This window comes from Pieris napi, chromosome 18 (assembly GCF_905475465.1).
Source record: "Pieris napi chromosome 18, ilPieNapi1.2, whole genome shotgun sequence".
NCBI lineage: Eukaryota > Metazoa > Arthropoda > Insecta > Lepidoptera > Pieridae > Pieris > Pieris napi.
The window spans coordinates 3,673,660-3,683,916 of NC_062251.1; positions in this window are offsets into that span (position 1 = coordinate 3,673,660).

Sequence of the window (10,257 nt, forward strand, 5' to 3'; positions counted from 1 at the left end):
GCTTATCAATTTTCCGGGGAATTCTTCGCGAAGGAGGCTCATGGTGGCTCTTGATGTGTGAGGCGTGGCGCCATCTTGTTGAAACCACGTATGAGAGCTGTTCGATGGATGTTCTCTATGTTTCGGTATAAAATACTCACTAAGCATGGGGCGATAGACATCACCGTCAACAGTTACGGTTGCTCCACGAGAATTTTCAAAGAAAAACGATCCAATTATTCCATTGACAGAAAGAGCTGCCCAAACAGTTACTTTTGGGCTATGCAATGCTGTTTGGTGTTTCAATCGCGGGTTTTGTCCTCTTGGCGCCCAATAGCGACAGTTTTGTTTATTGACAAAGCCATTCAAATGGAAATGAGCTTCATCACTAAACGAAATGGTGTTAACAGCTCGGGATCGACTTAACATGTTATCACAGAACTCTTTGCGTTCTCTGAAGTCATTTGGTTTAAGTGCCTGTACCAATTTCATCTTGAACGGATGGAATTTAATGTCCAAGCTTAAAATACGGTGCACCGTGGTTTTTGGAAGGCGCAAACATGACGCTCTCTTACGCACTGAGTGGCGGGGATTTTCTTGCACACTGTTTGCAACGCGTTCAATGTTTTGTGCAGTCCTTGACGTTCGGCTAGGACCTGGGCTTGGCTCGTTAACTATTGAACCTGTTGCACGGAACTTCTGGACCCACGTCCTAATAAAACTTTCCCTCGGTGCTTCACTTAAGCGACGAATATTGTAGTGAGAACAAAATCTTCGGCGACCAACAGTGCTCGATTTATTAGCTTCAAAATACGCTTCAACTGCGAAAGCGTGGTGCGCGCCAGTCCACTGCGACATCGTTATTGAACAATCCGCACAATTGCAGCGCCAACCTGTAACCTCTCCCTGGTCCCCCGCGCAACCGTTAGAAAAATATTCGAATTTCAAATCCTAAATCTGCCACGGGACACCCTGTACATGATGCCACCCTGAATTCTTATGATAGTTGCTAATAAACGCAGCATTGTAAGTTTATAGAGAATCATCTCTTTACCTACATTGAATATAGAAAAATAAAGCTTTGATTCTGATGGGACCATGATTACTGCGATTTCAGGACACTAATTACTTTCCCGTATATAGAAACTACTTTCGTGAAACTGATCTCCCATGCATGCCAACCATTTCGTAATGTAATTCCGGCCTTAACTAAAATTACACAAAAAACGACTCATTGGTCTAGTGGTTAGTACCCCTGACTGCGAATCCATGGGTTCGATCCCCGGCTGAGACGAACATCGATGTGATGAGCATTTGGTGTTGTGCTTAGGTCTTGGGTGTTTAAATATGTATTTATATGTCTATCTATCTATAATATGTATGTATATCCGTTGCCTAGTACCCATCACACGCTTCACCAGCTTAGCATGGGACTAGGTCACCGGCTCTCGGCTGTCTCTCACTCCAGCACGCCGTAAGAGATCTTATTGTATTTAATTTATTCCAGTACGAGGATGACAGATACGTGCAGAGTGGTATAGTCGCGTGGGGCATTGGGTGTGGTCAAGAATGGACTCCAAGTGTCTATGTGGACGTAGCCAACTTTCGTGACTGGATCGACGGCAAAATGGCCGCCAAAGGGTTTGACCCTATGATATACACAATGGAAATTAAATAAAATAATTTTTTACGAAAAATATCTTTTACTAAATTCTTATAAGATTTTAAAAACCATTTCAGATTATTCAATAGTGACTGGAGTCTAAACAAATTGTTGCTGAACATTTGATAGAGGACGCGATTTTATTTATGTAAGGGGGGTCAATACAAGCTTAACTCCAAGTTTGTGGGATTGGCGCCCTTGTCCCCCAGCCGCCATTTTGGAAAAAGGGGGTGAAAACACGTTTTCTGCTATGTCTCCTAAACTCTCCTCCTATATCTCCTAAAATCGTACAAAAATTTGTGTTTCTACTTCTTCTTCATTCTATTCTCTTAATTTTCCTACATAGTTTGCCACGTTTCGGAAATTTTGTTGAGAATCTCTATTCTGTACAAAATTGTTCTGATATATTTTTTTGATAAAATCAAAAAAAAAAAGTTATTAAGCAAAAAAGCTAAAAAAAACATTTTTTTCTTAAACTTTTAGATATTTGGATTTATAATAAAACGTCACACAAACATATTTGTTGGCAAAGCGATTTGCTACACAGTATGTTCTTACAAATTTTTTGTACGATGGATAGTTTAGGAGATATAGCCAAAAACCTGTTTTCACCCCTTTTTCCAAAATGCCAGGGGACAAGGGTGCCAATCCCACAAACTTGGGTTTAAGCTTGTATTTACCCCCTCTACATAAATAAAATTGCGACCTCTAACAAATGTTCAGCAAATGTAACATTTCAATGGAAACAAGAATTTTTATCCTCATATGAAAAACATATAATTTTAATTATCTACAATAATCTAAACTCATTAATGTTAATTAATGTTTACTTAATTAGTAGATTTAAATCTGCGCTTACAAGTTACTGCGATGGCGTCTAACCCTGAAACGCGCTAACAAAGGAATTCTGACTAAGGATATATATGTCACCGTAAAATTGTAAACACCGTTAGATTGTAATCTATCTCGCGAGATTATAAACTGTCGAAAGATTGTGAACCTCAACGAACTGCTTACAATTTAACAAATTATTATTCGGTAGTTATATGAAATTGTTGGAAAGTAAAATTAATCTGTAATTGACCAAAGAAGTTTGAATGATAACTAAGTTAGTGTAGTACAATCCACCGAATAATAATACGTTAAATTGTAAGCAGTAAGCTGAGGTTCACAATCTTTCGACAGTTTATAATCTCGGCAGATAGATTACAATCTAACGGTGTTTACAATTTTACGTTAACAGGTACGTCTCGACTTTAGCCACTTCGACATTCGGGCCAGTCATTGCTTAAACATTCCTCCCTTTGGGTTGGAGGAACAGTACACCACCTGTCTAAGGGAGCGTTCAAGTATTACGTAACGCAATTTTTGGATTTATCGACCCCCCCCCCCATGTAACTCGCCGTAACGTTTTTCAGTACCCAAGTATAGTAAAACGTTTCGTCACCACCTAGTGACTCTTTAGTTACTATTATGGGGTGTAAGTCGAAAATAATATTAACAATAACGCGTATTCGATCCCCGCCCCGCATCGTAACGTTTTACAGAAGGACCAACCCCCCCCCCCCCAAATTAGTTACGTAACACTTGAATTTCATCATCTAATTTGTTGTTTAAGCAATAGATGGCGTTGGGCATGTGAAAAAACGCGATGGCATAACGACATCTTAGAATTATATAGCAAGTAGGGATGTGACATTCTGCATAAAAAATCGATTAATAAATAATCGATTTTTTTATTAATCGATTTTTTCCTAATTTTTAATTAATTTCAAAATAAACACCCTAAATATTTTATTTTTCATGTTTTTTTAAATTAAAAATAAACAATAGAAATTATAAACACAAATTAACGTTTAAGAATAATCAAAATCGAAATTAACTTAATCTCATTTTGATAGATTTTAGGTGAAATTTGATAAATGCTGAGTGTATGCCTTTTCAGTAGTACATTGCAGTATTTTTGTTGTCTTTTTAATTGTACGCAATTAAAAAGCGCGCTTGTGCTGCTGAATAAATTTATTTTACTTTTATTTGCATCGAGTATATCAATACATCTTCAAAGAATCGGATTCAATGTATCGCATTGTAAACATCGATGTATATCGAATATCCCTAATAGTTCGAGATCCGGGTATAAAAGACCAGACACAATGTCGGGAGGTGGCAGATGAAATTTCGACTATGATCGATTTACAATTATTATAAAAATAATCGATTATTATTAATCGATTATTTTAAATATAAAATCGCGTAAAAAATCGATTTTAATAGATTTTTTTAATATCGATTATTTTTTCACATCCCTAATTGAAAGTCGTTCCGTAAAAGTCAAGCGTCTCGTGTGTCGTTTTGTTCACCATCCTTCCAGTTGAAGTTGATCCTGATTGGTTTATTTGATTATATACATATAGCAGATAGCTGAAAGATAGATCTTTAAGATAAAAATGTCCCCTTTTAAGAGAGGGGAGATTTCGACACTCTCCCCTGCTGCTTAGCCACTCGGTCACATATCTGCCTGATTGCGTGTCTGATAGGCTAGGATGTAAGGGCTGTATATTAAAAAAAAAGGTAGATCTTCATCTCAGGAAGGAAGAGGATAAGTTTTTTGCTAGTACTTAGTACTAATACTTACAACTGAGTAATGAGTTTCATCATCGGACGTTAAGGCGGAATACAAAATACCATCCGTATCACCTCGACGTCCGTCGTTCCACAACTGAGCGTTTTTCAAGGCAGTTTTTGCCGCGCACCACCACTATGTGGAACCAGCTGCCCACTGAAGTATTTCCGAACCAATACGACTTAGGTTCCTTAAAGAAAAGAGCGTACCAATTCTTGAAAGGCCGGCAACGCACTTGCGAGCCTTCTGGCAATTTGAGTGTCTATAGGACACTGCCCATCCGCGGCATCACTTAACATCAGGTGAGCAAAAAAAAGGAAATACTGGTTGGAATTAAACAAATAATGTTGAGTAGTGCTGATAACAGCAGTGTTGGCCTAATGACATAACATTTACCATAGACATAACATTTATTACTAACAAAACACACACACACACACACACAGAATAACAATAATCAAAGAAAAAATAAAACACACACACAGATAACAATTTTTCATCTTTAAAAGAAGAAGGTACGTTTTAAGTGTGTAATGCGTGTGTGCTGTGGTTATTATTGGCCCTGGCTCAGCATTATAAGAAGCAGACTGTTCCACAGCGCTGTTCATTCTGCCAGAGACCACAGCAGCTAGTTTGTGCCTCAGACGCAACTCACATATCAGGTCGAAGATTCGAACCCAGCTACACCAAAGGACTTTTCTTTGTGTTGTCGCTCGTACAAAGGAATACATCGTAAGGAAAACACACACCCAAAGATCGGATCAGGAAATAATTGAAAAATATAGTTTTACTAGCAGACTCGGCCAAGCTTTGCTGTTGCTAAATTTTTGTTATATTACATAGTAGTAAACTATTCAAGGGAAACGGTAGGAGAACACCAGTCATAGGGACCACCATGCTTTTTTGGTGGTTATGCCATTAAATTGTAGCTTATGTGAAACGTTGGCACTTTCAACACAGCGCCATCTGTTAGAATTGTGACTGTCAAATAATAAACAAATAATTTGCCATAAAATAATATTACGGGTATAAATGAAGATGTAATCTATCCTATCTTTTAAGTTAGTTCAAACTGCACACGGTGTGCAAATTTGATTGAAATCGGTTAAGTAGTTTAGGAGTCCATAGCGGACAAACAACGTGACACGTAATTTATATATATTAAGATTTAGTACTTACATTTTTATTCAACAAGTGAACAGTCTAGTAGCATAGCAAAATGTTTCAATCATTTGATGTTACTAATAAAACAGGTAGTATAAGATCCCGCTATACAACGACCTTCACCGAGATGCTTATTTAATGAAACTTATTTTATATTTAATTGAATATGTCAATAAATATAATCCATATGGGTTGCCTAGCAAATTCCAGTCCAGAGTATGTTTAATTAATATTAAAAAAAAATTTTTTTTTATAATTAGCATGTAGTAAATTTTTTGAACTTTTTTCAATCAATATTTTTAATCAGGATAGTATTTTATATGTATCACTATAACCTTCTTTTATACTAAAGATGTATATATACTTTAGTGTCACATAAAAAATATACACATAAATAATTAATTGATTAAAAACAACCTAACTTTTGCATATTCTATGGGCTTCATACTTTCGATTGGTATAGAATTTATCTAATAATCATACCGGTGAAATGTTTAAAATTTTTTTTTTTTTTTAAATTAATTAAAAATACTCTGGACTGAAATTTGCTAGGCAACCCATATGGATTATATTTATTGACATATTAAATTATATATAAAATAAGTTTCATTAAATAAGCACCTCGGTGAAGGTCGTTGTATAGAGGGATCTTAGACCAAGGGGAAAAACTACGATTTGATTGAAATCAAGCAATTTAGATGTGTAACGAGCCGTTTTCTGTAAAAACCCGCGGGAAATTCTCGTTTGTTTATCGTAAGGTCATTTCAATAATTCCTAGAACAAAGATAGCTGGTTAGATGTGATCACCTATCAACGCAAGTATTGGCTACAGTATAGACTCTCATGATATCGTTTTTGATGAACCCGGGGCTCACCTGATGTTGATACCGCCGCCCATGGGCACTCTCAATGCCAGAGGGCTCACGTGTGCGGTGATCTTGGACCCTAAGTCGATAAGGTTCTGGTGGCAAATGGTGGTGAGCGTCAGAATTTTTTTTATTTTTTTTTTATTGATAAAAAGCTTTCCAACGCTTTGCACACTGAGACAAACACAAAATACAATTTTTAATGTGACAAGCACTTATAGGCAAACATGACATACATTTAGAGATCATAAAGAGATTATTAAACAAAACAAACATTACAAAACAAAAAAAATACAAAACAATTACTTATCAAAGAAAAAATTCTATCTACAAAAATCCATTTTACACTGTGAGGTGAGCAACTATGTATATCCAGACCTAGCTCGTTTATAAGAATGCTTAAGCCGGTTGCATACCGAAAACTAAGCTATGCCAAGGCTAAACTAAGCTATGCCAAGCAAGCTAGGCTAAGCTAAGCTAGAAATAATAGCGTGCACACCAACAGCTAAGCCAAAGCTCAGTCAGTGTGGCGAAGGATGTGCAAATGGTGTGCGGGGTAGCGGGAGGGGCTTAGCTTAGCTCGTGTAGCTGCGCATCGGCATACACAACTAACTTAGCTTCGCATATTTTAGTTAGCTCACATAGCTTAGTTCGCATAGTTTGGGCACGCAGTTGCTCCAGCGGGGGAACAGGGGTTCATGCGTCGAAAAGAAGGGATGCTGACGCATCCCTGCAAGCATCGTGCCCGACCTCCCCCAGCTTTATAAACAGGGTGAATTGGCCGATGTGAAAGGCCCTTGCTGTGCCAAGGTCCATTCCACATCGTTCGTGGCCGTAGAGGACCGTGATACTAACGGCTGATCGCGTGGCTGGATGCGGACAAGGCTACGCTGTTACCGTGTCCTGCCCCGGGCGATTGCTGGTGGCGCCGTGGGGTTTTAGTGGGTATGCACTGTTGTGCGAGTCCCACATAACCCTTCCTCACCAAGGTCAACCGTGCCGCGGGAGGGTATGCGTAAAGCATTTCCCCACGAAAAAAAAAAAAAAAAAAAAAGTTCGCATAGTTTGCGGTCTGCACACAAGTATGGAAAACCGCGTCAGCTATGCGAGCTAAGCTAAACTAACTTAGCTTAGCTCTTGGTCTGCAACCCGTATTAATCTGGACATCAGTGAGCTTTGACCAAACCGCGTTCTACGGAAAGGAGGGACAAATGGAACAATGGGATATCGAGAGGGTACTCGAATATTAAATTTAGATAAGAGGTTCGGGCAATCAATCAGATTATTAGAATCTGCCTTGAAAAACGCTCGGTTGTGGAACGATGCCGTCGAGGTGATATAAGTGGATTTTTTTTAATGTTACAGGAGGCAGAGGCTCATCTGATGTTAAGTGATAAGCCCATGGACACTCGCACTGCCAGAAGGCTCGCAAGCGCGCTGCCGGCCTTTCAAGATATGGTACGCTCTTTTCAAGGATTTCGTATTCTGCCTCAACGTCTGATGATGAAACTCAGCAAACCAACGTTTTTATGTGCGCATTTAACAGTCGCTCATGAAGGAAAGAACCGTGAGGAAACCAGAAACAAAAGTCAACGGCGTGTGTCAGGCTCAAAAAAATCACGAGACAGATTTGAGGCCCAGCCCTCAAAAGGTTGTAGCGCCACTGGTGACTGTCGAGCTTATTAATCAAAGATTCCCCCTCAAATTTATAAAAAAAAGGTTATCTAATTGCATTATTTTAACTGTAATAACTAAAGTCTTTTGTCTCTTTCTGGCAAATTGTTTATGCTGAGATGAAAAGAGACAGACAAAACGGAGAAATTATATTTAGTTCTCATGAATAATACATTAATTAGTAAACACAGCATGATATTAAAGCTATTAGATTGTATATTATGTTTAATATCAACGCATAAACAATACGAAAATCCGATTGAGCTCCGTGATTTGACCTCACGACCTTTGTGTTCAAAAACTATGATTGTACAATTAACACCAAATTAATTAACATAAAAAAAACAAGTCCAGAGGAAACTAATAATAATATATAATAATAATAATAATAACAATAATAATAATAATAACAATAATAATAATAAAGCTTTATTTAATTCCATGCATAGTATATACATTTAACAATACAATTTGATACTTATTAGTAAATAATAATCAATAACAGTGGCTACGCTTGTATGAATTATTTGATTTCTAATTATAAATTCTAAATTATTGTTTGTTTAATTTATTTATTGTTTGATTATTAATTAATTTAGTTTATTTTAATATAATAATTATTATTTTTATAATTTAATGCATGGACCCCATTCGGGCAAAAGCCATTCCAATCCAATTCCATCCTTCTCTGTCGTTAGCTCTGTCTAGCCAACTTCCACCCGCGCATGCTACAATTTCGTCTGCCCATCTGGCTTTTGGTCGACCTTTTGGTATGGTGCCTTTTGGCGTACGCTTGAATTACTGCAAAACACAAGATAATATATATACTATATACTAATTATATACTAATATTATAGGTAAAGTTCATATTGGATCTACTGAACCAATAGTCGAAATATAAAATCTCATGCTATATCTGAAAAATTAAACTTTTTCGTGGTAGCCAGATTTGCAGTCGGAGAAAAAACTCCAACTAAAACGTTTCTTACATGATAATGCCTACAAAAGCGACAGACTAAGCTTTATTAACAAAACAAGTAAAGTAAAAAATCATTTAATCATATTGGTAACATAATGTACACTTATGACTCGTCAGTAAAGAAATACATATGAATGCTTCTAATGTTACATTTACCGCCAGTTCTCATATCAAGGGCGTAGAATGGAAGAGAAGAACTGGCAATAAACTCTCCGCCACTCTTTTTAATCGCCATTTTTTTTTACACAACGTTTGTAAGGAGCTGCATCCATTACACCATGTTCCACATGACATATCAAGTAATTAATAATAACAACATAAATTTAAAAAAAAAACAAAGATTTGTCCTCTATCAGCAGGAGGCATGGTGAAATAGGAGCACGCACTTACATTCTCGTGGGAACAACACGCAAACACATAGTCGAAATCGTTTGGTCCAAGCACAAAGTCATTGTTTAGAAGCGCGGCATCCAAGATGGCTTAAAAGAATTCAAACTTAAAAATGCACGGAATTATCATCGGAAGAGCAGTGTAGGCCTAGTGGCTTCAGCGTGCGACTCTCATCCCTGAGGTCGTAGGTTCGATCCCCGGCTGTGCACCAATGGACTTTCTATGTGCGTATTTAACATTCGCTCGAACGGTGAAGAAAACATCGTGTGGACACCAGCTTGCCTTTGTCCCAATAAGTCGACCTATTTCCCTTTTAGATTGACATATCATGAAACAGATACATAAATCTGAGGCCCAGAACTTAAAAGCCCGTCACAGACTTAGCTATAATATATATTAATATACCGTACTATAATATATATTATAGCAAGCTACCACACACTGAGAAATATATATTTTGCCTTCATTTAATTGATGTCTTGCTATATATATATATATATAGTAATATGCAATAATGTATATTACGGTATCGCTTGATGACGTCACAGAAATATATATCGGGTGTTTTTTTTAGAGGTATAGAACTTTAAATTGCAATAAAACAACGATGGATTATTGGACTGACATGATTTTTTTTTTATTTGAAAGATAATCTTGTGGCAATACATTTTAAATATGATTTCTGGCATATGACTGCCACGGCTGGCTAGGATATAGTCCAATCTGGAGTCCAATTTTCCCGTCCGTTGTTCCCGATTTTCATAAGCGAATTTTGTTTAGCGATGAAGCACACTTCTGGTTAAATGGCTACATCAACAAACAAAACTGCCGCATTTGGAGTGAAGCTAATCCTCAAGTGTATGTCGAAACACAAGTCATTGGTCTATGTGGATAAGCCACAAACGCTTGACCATTTGGA